At 39.8% G+C, this 10,217-nt stretch overlaps 1 pseudogene; it reads left to right on the top strand.

Annotated features, from left to right (window-relative positions):
• The window catches only part of LOC147629338 (uncharacterized), a 1,738-nt pseudogene extending 688 nt beyond the window's left edge, over nt 1–1,050 (top strand).
• Nucleotides 1,051–10,217: the final 9,167 nt, after the last annotated feature.

Here is a 10,217-nt window from a genome sequence, read left to right as displayed (position 1 = left end):
AACGAATTTTTACATGACAGAGTCACTCTTGCGGAATAAGAATGCTGTGCTAGAGACATTTGTGTGTGCTTCTTTTTTTGAGTGGGAAGCTGGTCAAACTGAAGGTGTCAAGGCAAAGATTGTGAGATTGAGATATGATATTGGAAGCAGGGTGTTCTGGGATGAGGTGGGAGATGCCTATCATGTTATGATGCCTGTCATTCTCGCATTGCGACAACTAGATTCGAGGGCACCAAACATTGGAAAAGTTTATATGGCATAGTGGACCATCCAAGAGAGTCTCAAGAAGCCAGAGGAGCCTCAAGAGTCATATGTGAAACCATGGAAAATTCCCTTCAACAAAGCAAAGCGAGAAACCTTGGGTAGGTTTGTGCATGCTCGATGGTTAGCAGCCCATAGTCCATTACATAGTGCTACTTTTCTATTAGATCCAGAATACTGGCCCATGGATGTGAACGAGCTTGACGAGGAGGTGCTGGAGGACTTCTACGATCTGATCACTAGGTGGTTTTCTGATGCAGATGAGCAAGCCATGGCTGTGGTGACTGAGCTCACAAAGTACAAACTTAAGGAAGGTCGACTTAGCAATAGCTTTGTGCAGAAACTTGCGACCGAGTAACCAGCATGGAAATGGTGGCTTTTAAATGGTGGGTTTGCTCCTGTACTACGTCGCTTGGCTCTTCGAGTGCTAGCCCAATGTGCCTCGAACTCAAGCTCAGAGAGAAACTGGAGTACATATAAGTATGTGCATTCTACTAGCAGAAATAGGCTTCTAAGCTCAAGGGCCGACAAGCTTGTCTACTTATATTGCAACAATAGGCTTGTAAGGAAGCTTGAGAGTAATGATTACAATGAGGAAATGCCTAAATGGACATACGATGTGACAAATGAGGAGGAAGAGGAAGTGCTAGAGCTAGAAGACCCGGAGAACTCACCGCAAGTGTGCTCTAGCATAGAGATAGAAGAAAATTTGGCAATAGATGAATCTTTACAACGCTTCAGTAAGCGTAGACGCGTATCCTCTAATATTTGATTGTTGTACATTATATTCATTTGGATGTAAGGATGATTGAGTATGTGCCAATTAGACCTTTAACACTGTATATGTGTTTTCTTTCACCTTGTATAATGTTATAATTTTATCATGGTGTGGGAATCTGTCACTTTTATGAGAGAGGGAGAGAACACTTGAGTACTTTAATACTTCAATACTTGAAAGATTTCAAAACTTAAAAGTCCAATACTCTGAGAATCTGTCACTTGTATCATGTATGAGAGAGGGTGGGAACACTTGAGTACTTGAATACTTCAATACTTGAAAGACTTCAAAACTTAAAAGTCAAATACTCTGAATGAGATACATACATTTAAACTCAAGATGCAAGGGCTAGGACCATACGTCATTCATGACCTATCCTCAAGTGGAGTAGTTCACCTTGCAACGCTAGATGGAGAGCCCATGGCCAACTGGATAAGTGGATGCCGTCTCAAGAAATACCATGAGCCATTAACTCTTGAAATTTTGCAGAGATTGCATAACACTAAAGAACGCAAAGAACAGGCAGACACACTTAAACACAAAGCAATCAAAGAGTCCAAGGAAAGGGATAGGAAGCTCCAAAAATGTCATAACTACAATGAGAATCTCCATGTTCCTGTTTTAAACAATGTCATAACTACAATGAGAGTCTCCATGTTCCTGTTTTAAACAAGGGACCAAAAGTTTGTTAACTTTCTAAAACAGATGGGGAAAAAGATCCATTGAGAACATATATCTGTGTTCAAGTTGGGGTGGAAAGAAAACAACAATAGGCTTTGATAGACACAGGGGTTGATTTGAATTCATTAAGCTATGAAATGTGGGACACACTAGGCCAACCACCACTCAATAAATCAAGCACACAGGTAGCTTCCTTCGTGGGTGGCTGCAACTCCGTTGAAGGATATTTTCAAATGCCAGTCTACATTAACAATACTAACCTTGCACCCAAGTTTTGTGTTATGAAGCCAGGCAAGATGATAGCACCAATGATCCTTGGACAAACTTGGTAACGGACATTCAATTGCCGACCCAAGTGGAAGAAAGAGGGCATCCTCTACACTGTTAATGACCAAGACATCTTTGAACCCTTCGTGACCAAAGAATTCAATACGACTGATTTGGAAGATGGGGAATCAAGAAATCACACCACGAACACCCTGAAAATACTGTTTAAAAGGAGTAGCAAAACCCTAGAAAAAGAAAAGGAGGTATCGGCTCTTCAACCGACACAACTCAAGCTTGTAAAGAACCCACAAGAAGTATGGATACCAAGCAAGTTGGCAAGAGCTCAACAAGGCTAAGTCCGTTTGGGTTCCCAAGGAACTTCCACGATCCACCAAGGATATGATGTCTCAAGCCATAACTCAGAGACAATACCATCCACCAACAAGGGGAACCCAAGAAACAAGTCCAAAGCTACCACCTTCAAGGTACATCACTCACCCATATACACCACCATCCGTCATAAAGTATAGATGGATCCCAAAGTCTCTTCTCATGGCACAAGGATATTACCAAGGAGCCACAAATCTCTGGATTCCAAAAGCCAAATCAAGGGTAACAACACCGACAAAACCACGAGACACAAGGAACACACCCAGAACCAGCCAAACCCAAATAGCCGTATCACAAGTAAAGAGTTGGATTCCTAAGGCAACCACGCCTCCAACAACACTCAAGCAAACGGACACCAATACTGCAGAGAAAGCCCAAAGTTACTACAAACAAAAGGACCAGGGTCTACTTGCTTAACTGCGTTCTTACATAATACCCATTTTGGGTTACAAATACACATTGTGCGTATTTAATTTTTGAAAGAATACCCTCTTTTTGGTATTTAAAAATGATTTAATCAAATTGAATTTAATTTCTTTTGATTAGTCAAATTTTTCAAATGTAAATTTGGATTTTCTAGACATTTTTGGTAAAAATATGCATTTTCCACACTTAATATTAATTTCCTGCATTATATTAAAAACTATTTTTAAAAAAATTAAATAATTGCTAGTTTCACCAATTATTTCCTAGAAAATCCATTTTTTCTCAAAAAATTACGGTATTCCCATAAATCAATTTCAACCTAAAGACTGAGAGAAAAATATAGTTTTGACTTTTCTCTCTATTTTTCTAATTATAAAAAATAAAATATGTCAAATTTTGGCCCAAAAAATATTAGTTCTCAAAATCTAATGATCCAAAAAGGGTTCTTGTATATTTTCTAGCTGAATACAAGTCTAAATCACTAATTTCCAAAAGCTTATAATTATTGATTCCTTAAAATTGATTTTTCCTTAAAAAATAGGGTCAAAATTGCACTAGAAATCAGGGTTTCCATAAGCGATGAAGTCCAAACATCAATCCCTATTTTTTTAAGGCAAAACCAGCCATGAAGAACCTTTGGAAATTTTCTCATCATTAGGAAAAATCATTTTCTTTTTTCCCCATTAATTTTAGACTAAAAATTACACTAAATAATTCATAGTAATTCACCTAGGGCTCAATATTTAATATAGTAATTAACCTAATCTCAAAACACATCTAATAACCTATGAAAAATAGGAGAACCCTAAATTCAATCATGTATTACTTATTACCCTCAAAACAATGTCAAAAAGTGGCCTTTTTAGGAATAATAAATAACTAAACCCTATTTATTTCAAGTTTCTCATACTACAAGGACCTATGATAGTTTTCCTAAGCATAGGAAAAATCAAATCCTAATTTTCCCATTAAAGTTTCACTTTAATTAATTTACAAAAATTAATATGTAATTCAATAATTCAAATGATAATTATTCTAGTCTCCTTTCAATCTAATGGACTTGAGATAAATAGGATAAAGCAAAACTCCAATAAAAACTAATTTTAAACTCTAAAATAATGCATTTTTAGGTCAATTTGGCACCTACTAATTTGAAAATTAAAAATTAAAAAAGACCCTCTTAACCATAGATCCAATACACTAATATAGACCTAGGATAATTAGGGCAAGGCCTAATTTTCAATAGAACCTCAATCTCACTAATTTAAGTGCTAAATTGACCTTAAATTTGATCCAATAAATAATCAAATTAGGATCTGCAAATTCCCTCATAGGGTTTTGTTCTTAATTCTGCTAAAAGCTTGAGATAATTAGGAGAACCTGTAATTCATTAAGTATGTATCCCTTCATTACATATTGACTAGAAAAACCAATTTCGATGCTTTAATTAAGAAATATTTAAACACTGATTTGCAGAGGTAATTAGACCTTTAAAATGCAAAAATTAAGAGGTCTATGATTAGGAATTTGGTTAACCCTTTTATACTTTGTGAAGAAAATAAAAAATTACTTAATAAAATTGCCCAATTTAGGCTCTATTAGTGCATAGATCTTTACTAATCCAATATGCTCATAAATCATGGATTAGGAGTGTATTATATCAGAATTTTATATTCATTAATTGATCATAATTAATCATTCACTACTTAAGCACAAAATTGCAAAACTATGCATTAATACTATGTAAATCTGTTATTAATTGTTGGGGCTAGCTACCCAGATTTGAAATCTGATTTGATGATGAAATTTGCAGCCTTCGATGCTCCCAAATCAGCTCCTTGATTAGCCCTTGATCTCCTTAATGATAATACTTATGATTTTTGCATAATCCTTAATACAATCTAGTGAAAACTTATGTGTGCATTTGAGATGAGAGCTCCTTATATAGCTTGAGGGAGAGAGAGAGAGAGAGAGCTTCATACACACATACACACACACTAAAAAATGCGCCGAAATTGCAAGGAAGGGGAAGGAGTATGCTTGCTATAATTGAAGTGGAGAGTGGCCAAGTGTGGTGGCGTCCCATTGGTTGGAACTTCACTTACCAAAACCCCTTCTTTTATCACCCTTTTAGTTTCAATCCTAATTTAAATAGTTGAAATGTGCACCTAGGACCTCACATGAAACCTCCACTTACTCCTAGCATGACCGATCCATCCGTTCCGTACCAGAATTCCACTTTTTGTCCCGAATACACATTAAACAAAATTGGCTTGCTTTTTTAAAAATTTATTATTATGGAACATTATAGCAACATAAATGCACAATCATCAAAGCAAGGAATCAGAACAGAAAGACTACTTCAGACTTTAGACATAGATATATCTTAGCCTCATCACTCAAGCACTCAAATTAGCATATGAGAGCATATGTAGCATCAAAAAGCCACCCTCCAGCTATCCATCAAGTCAGCTCCTCAAAATGTGCACAAGTCATGGGACACTCGTGTCCCATGGGACATGCATGTCCCACATATTTTCATGAAAAGTTGCACATAAAGTGAGGGATGCCTTCCACATACAGAGCCCAACAGGATAATGCATCAACATCAAGCAGTAACCTCTCAATGGTCCAAAATCAAGGATGGAACACCTGCGGAGCCAAAAAATTTCCCAAAATGACCTAACCTCATCATCAACCAAACCTCCAGACAGGGTAGGCATGGTGTTAAGAGATTACCCATGATGCATGGAATCCATAACAACTTTCAGGAACCAAAACAAGCTTATAAAAACAAGAAAAGTGCTAAACTATGGCAGTCAAGAGACAAAATCGACGTATTTCTCACCAAAGGAGAAAAGAAGACCGCTAAGGCAAGAAAATGGACAAGAGAGAAGGCCATACATGAAAGATTAAGTACCCAGCACTGGCTTCTTAAGAAGAATACCAAGGATGCAACCAAAAGACAAGGGAACAGGCAGAAGTAACAAAGAAAACTCACAAAAACAAGCTGCTACTTCTTCACAAGCATAAATGCATTGCATAATTGCATCAAGCATTTCATTTGACCATTTACATCTCACCTACATGTCATAGTCCCACACACTAACAACTAAGGTATCACTAACCACTAACAAGCAGGCAACATCATGGATAAGGATGGGGGAAGCATGTTTTTTCTCGCAACTAACCATGTTTCCCATTGATTGAAAATGACAGGAAGTGTGACTATAGCCCACAGGATCGAACGAAAACAACTCCAAAGAAGGGTGCGGCCATGTCGGAGGAACCAGGACCATTCAAACCTCTAGAGATGAAGGTGATGGATGTCAGCTTTATACACCAAGCTGCCTTAGAAGAAAGCAATGCCTACCTCTTCAGAGGCACGTTCTATGATAAGAATGCCAAGAAAGTGGGCATAGTTCTGCCACCCGACACCCTCTTCAAGCTATACCAAAAGGAGGAGTGTCAGAAGATGTTAAGTAAGGTGAGCCTAGGCAGATACTTTAAGCTGCCACCATGGGGAGTTGGCCCACAGAGAGTGTATGAGTTGATGACCACAATAGATGAGGATAGCATAGCCTCGGCATAGCCGAGCTTATAGATGACAAGGGAGAGACTTTGAGAGTCAATATTATGGAAGACTTGATTAGCGAGGCTTTGAAGCTGCCCTTATCTGGCAAGGCAGTCAAACTCCCTCACCAGCTCCCTGAATCGGAATGAAAGATGACTTTCTTGACAGATCCAGACAAGAAGGAGACCTTCAAGGATCTGATGCATACAGAGACACATCTCCCTCTTAGACTGTATGCACAACACTGCCATGGGGAAGCCTTAGAATACACCCACCCCAATAAGAAAGTGGCTGGGTTTGTAACCAAAGTCGTAGTACAAGGAGCGAGGCAAGAAGGAGTTTTTAGCAGAAACATCAAAACGGAAATGATAGCTCACAAGAAGAGCAAGGGACTAAGCACCAATCTACATCTTGCCAATAGATTGATGCTTACAAGGATAGCCTACCACGTCTTGGGCAAAATAGATGAGCTGCCACCACCATTCTCTCAAGCAGAGGTCTTGGCAGAGCTTGGCTCTCTTTCCCTGAAGCCCATTAGTATGATCATACCACCAAGAAATGTACCAAGAAGGGGCAGAACTAGGCATCAACTAAAGAAAAAGGTAAAGGGAAGGCTGGTGAGCAAGAAGAGTCAGAAAAAGAAGTGAGCCAACCACTTCTCTCTGAAGGATACAAAAGAATGGAGCACAATCTTTACCAAGCCACCAAGAATCGGTAAAAGGCCATGGAGGAGAAAAGAAGGGGAGAAAAAGAAAAGACTATCAATCTGGAAAGGCGGACAAAGCACAAGGAGGATCTTCAAATGATGAAGGCCCACTAAGAGCGGATGGCTGTGATCTTGGAAGAAAGTAAGCTTGAAAAGCAAGGACAAAGCCTAGTCAAGGAGCAGTTACAAGAGATGAAGACTGCAGGCATGAAAAGAAAGTCCCAAATATTCAAAGAAGATTTGGAAAGCCTCAATGATTACGCCCAAAAAATTTGGGATTTAGAGGTGGGAGAAACAGAAAAGGAAGAAAGAGAAAAAGAAGCAACGCAGAAGCAGCAGGTGGAGAAGGCTGCAGAGGCTCCACCACTGCCAACACCCATTCAAGAAGAGGACCCATTGGTTAAGATACCACCATTTGATGATACACCGATCGAAGACGCACAAGTTGTCACTGAACCTTTGGAAACCTACACAACTGCGGACTTCGGAGATGAAATCCCTGAGTTTGAGGAAGCATTAGCAGAAGAGATGTGGGAAGCAACGCATAAGCAAGCAGCTGAGCAAGGTTCTTCAACCAAATCTCCACCCTTCTCTATTGTGGATTTCAAGAGTCGAAAGGCGGTGGATGAAGATATTCTATCTCTGCGAGATGAAGTGCAAACTGTGGCATCAGCACGCAGCAAGCACACCCTCAAGACTATGCCCTCATACCTAGGTGAGTAAGAGAGATACACGCAAATCATGATAGTGCCATCCATAAGGAAGAAGCTGTTGAGGACAGGTGGCATTTCAAATCTACAAGCTTTAATGAGGACGCTAGTCGAGTGTATTCTTCCCTTAGCCGAGCTTTTAAGGTCAAGACCTGAGTTATGGGGAGAAGTAGCCGAGTGTGGGGTTGAGCATGGATGTCTTAAGCAGAGCCTCCTCTCAAAGAGCCAACGTCGAACTAAGGCTCCAGAGCTTGATCACAAGCAACCCATTCCGGTGCCACTTAACAAATACTGTGAAGACGATGAAGGTAATACCACCCTCCCAGTTGAGATTGACAAGGTCATATCTACAACTATTCTAGATAGCGGGGCAGGTGTGAGTATTGCGACAAAATCCATATGGGAAAAATGGGGAAAACCTGCTATTCGGAGGACAAGAATGAATTTGCAATTAGCAGATGGTAGCCTTGAGAACCCTATAGGACTCCTTGAGCGTGTAATTGTTAAATCATGTGGCATTGAGTATGAACATACCTTTGCTATTGTTGACTTTGGCAAGAACACTAACTATGAGGTAATCCTTGGACGACCATTCATGCGCCAGTTTAGAATGATTCAGGATTGGGGATACAACTATTTGTACCTCCATCATGAAGGAATTGTCACACGCGTGAATCTCAAGAACCATAGATATAGAGATGTATCTAAGTCTACAGTTGAGGAATTTGATTCAGGTTCTTCAGATGACGAACTAGAGGAAACCTTATCAGTAGAAAAAGCAGGATTGTGGATTTGTGGAGCATCGTGTAAGGATCTCAAGCCCGAGGATGTGATCATAGATCGAAGTGTAACAGATGAGGCATACATTTCGTTGCCTTTTCCTGAGCACCAAATAGACCCTCAGGAGTGGATCCATGTACGTGCAACACTAACCACATGCGCATTACCAAAGGAAACTCAATTTTGCGATCCTGACGGGTATGACATTATTCCCATAAGGATGATCAGGCCAATGATGAAGCCAAAAGACGAGAAAAATGAGCGCCAAAATGAAGAACCTTACATCTTCCAGGTTGATATGGTTTCGGTAAGAGAGCTGTCCGCTCTTGAATATGGCTCTGCGGATGAAGGCGATAATGACGGATGCCTAGACACATCTGACGAACAAGACTCTGAAGGAATTGACATTGTCCCTAAGTCAGAGTTGGAAAAGATACGTCTGCTTCTGAAAGAAAGAGAAGTTTTGCTGGAAATTCCACATGACAAACCAAAACACAAGTTTTGCAAGAGTCATAGGAAGTTCCGCAAGCAAGCTGTCAAGGAAAAGAAGCAGCAAAAGAACAAAGAGCTGGAAGATGTGGATAAGAAACACTTTATTCCACCTCCTAATTTTTCAGGCAAGAACGAATACCTGTACTATCTGGGAGCAAAAGACTGCGTCAAGGACGAAGTGAAATGGAGATACGACTTCCAACTAGTGCAAAAATCAAACGATAAGGAAAATGAAAATCCCAAAAAGAAAAAGAAAAAGAAAGTGAAACCGAAGTCTGAAGTTTCTTTTTCCTCTGCAAAGATGGAAAGAAGCTCTATGAAATTGAGCATACCGAGTGGGTTTCACCAATTGTGGTAGTACCAAAAAAGAATGGGAAGCTCCGCGTTTGTGTCAATCTCAAGAAAGTCAACGCAGCTACTATTAGATATCATTATCCTCTTCCAATTACTGACCATGTGTTAGAGAGGGTAGCAGGAAAGAAGGCCTATAGCTTTCTTGACGGATTTTCGGGTTATAATCAGGTATCGATCGATCCAAAAGATCACCATAAGATAGCATTCGCCACCGAGTGGGGCATATTTGCTTATAGAGTCATGCCATTTGGGTTAACGAACGCCCCAGCTACTTTTAAGCGGCTGATGAGTCATGCATTCAAGGAATACCTTCGATTATTCCTTGAAATCTTCATGGATGATCTCTGCATACATTCAATTGATAGGGAAGAACACATCGAGCACCTCAAGCTAGTCTTTCAAAAGTGTCGAGTGTATCGCATTTGCCTTAACCCCGATAAATGCAAATTTATGGTTAGACAAGGCAAAATCTTGGGACATATAGTGTCAAGGAACGGCATATCCACAGATGCGGATAAGATTGCAGTTATTGTTGAACTGCCAAGGCCACATAACACAAAGGGAGTACAAATATTTATGGGCCATTGCGGCTACTACCGGAGATTCATCTACATATATGCTGAAATAGCCAGACCTATGTATGCTCTCCTTGTGGTATTTGAGTGGACAGAAGATTGTGAACAAGCTTTTGAGAAGCTGAAACACACGCTAGTATCAGCACCTATTCTTAGGGCACAAAATTGGGATGTTATTTTCCATGTGCATATAGATGCCTCCGCTTTTGCCATAGGCTGTATC

The sequence above is a fragment of the Cibotium barometz genome, chromosome 18 (assembly GCF_041138505.1).
Source record: "Cibotium barometz isolate CiBa-2024 chromosome 18, ASM4113850v1, whole genome shotgun sequence".
Classification (NCBI taxonomy): Eukaryota; Viridiplantae; Streptophyta; class Polypodiopsida; order Cyatheales; family Cibotiaceae; genus Cibotium; species Cibotium barometz.
The sequence above is the reverse complement of the archived record's forward strand: the minus strand, read 5'-3'. Positions and strand labels throughout refer to the sequence as shown.